At 47.8% G+C, this 389-nt stretch overlaps 3 protein-coding genes across 11 annotated transcripts in view; all 3 read left to right on the forward strand.

The window, feature by feature from the left end:
• Positions 1-389, forward strand: part of LOC116842921 (serine-rich adhesin for platelets-like) — a 261,954-nt gene that overhangs the window by 113,567 nt on the left and 147,998 nt on the right. The gene's annotated exons all lie outside the window — the stretch shown is intronic.
• Positions 1-389, forward strand: part of LOC116842927 — a 34,124-nt gene that overhangs the window by 9,304 nt on the left and 24,431 nt on the right. The gene's annotated exons all lie outside the window — the stretch shown is intronic.
• Positions 1-389, forward strand: part of LOC116842929 — a 21,953-nt gene that overhangs the window by 5,409 nt on the left and 16,155 nt on the right. The gene's annotated exons all lie outside the window — the stretch shown is intronic.

Consider the following 389-nt stretch of genomic DNA (forward strand, 5'->3'; position numbering starts at 1 on the left):
TTGGGAGTGACTCAACAAGCCATTTCAAAACGCCTCAAAGCCATGGGAATGATTCAGAAGCAAGGAAATTGGATGCCGTACGAATTGAAGCAGAGAGATAAACGGCGTTAGTTTGCTTGTGAATAGCTGCTTGAAAGGCAAGGGATTTCTGCATCGCATTGTGACTGGGGATGAAAAATGAGTTCATTACGATAACCCCAAGCGCAGAAAATCATGGCGAGTTCCCGGCCATGCTTCCACGTCGACGGCCAAACCGAATATTCACGGCTGCAAGGTCATGCTCTGTATTTGGTGGGACCAGCTCGGCGTAGTGTATTATGAGCTGTTAAAACCGACTGAAACAATCACAGGCGATCGGTATCGAACGCAATTGATGCGTTTGAGCCGAG

The sequence above is a fragment of the Odontomachus brunneus genome, unplaced genomic scaffold (assembly GCF_010583005.1).
Source record: "Odontomachus brunneus isolate Ranch 3 - 2012 unplaced genomic scaffold, Obru_v1 Obru_scaffold_028, whole genome shotgun sequence".
NCBI lineage: Eukaryota > Metazoa > Arthropoda > Insecta > Hymenoptera > Formicidae > Odontomachus > Odontomachus brunneus.